Source organism: Perna viridis, chromosome 2 (assembly GCF_037379345.1).
Source record: "Perna viridis isolate PV_CMFRI_1.1 ecotype Kerala chromosome 2, ASM3737934v1, whole genome shotgun sequence".
NCBI classification, from domain to species: domain Eukaryota; kingdom Metazoa; phylum Mollusca; class Bivalvia; order Mytilida; family Mytilidae; genus Perna; species Perna viridis.
The window spans coordinates 65,935,977-65,936,592 of NC_142446.1; positions in this window are offsets into that span (position 1 = coordinate 65,935,977).

The following is a 616-nucleotide window of genomic DNA, read 5'->3' on the forward strand; positions in this document are numbered from 1 at the left end:
TTTACATGTGATTTAATATTTTTATTGTACTAAATATAAAACTCTTTACGATAAGAATAAATATGTGGTATTTACATTTACATTCTTAATGTCCCTCACTTGATATTGTCGACTGTTTAACTTCATTTCGATAGCATGTTAATCACTCTTTAGGCACAAATGATCTGATATTAGATACATCGTTTCTTTTTACAAAAACAAATTTGAAAACATAAATAAAGGTAATAACAAAATTACCGAACAATAATCGGATCCATAATCAAATCATGTCAAGTCCAATATAAATCTGGCAAAATAGATATTACACCACCGGAGCAACTGATACCGCAATGGTCCTGACTTAGTATAGGCACTGCAGACGAAATTATGGGTTAAATCTAGGTTTTATAGCGCTTAACCTCCCTCTTCCATTGCGGAAAAAGGAGAACCCTCAATTAAAAAGGAGGACCGGAATAAAAAAAATTCAACATTCCATTATATCAAATGTTATAACCCTTGTATTTTGGTAAAGCCATGACTATTTGCCTACGAATGAATAATCAGCTCAACAACATATGTAGCCCTTTCGAGTCGACACTGACCGACAAGATGCAACTTGATAATTAAAATAGTAAGC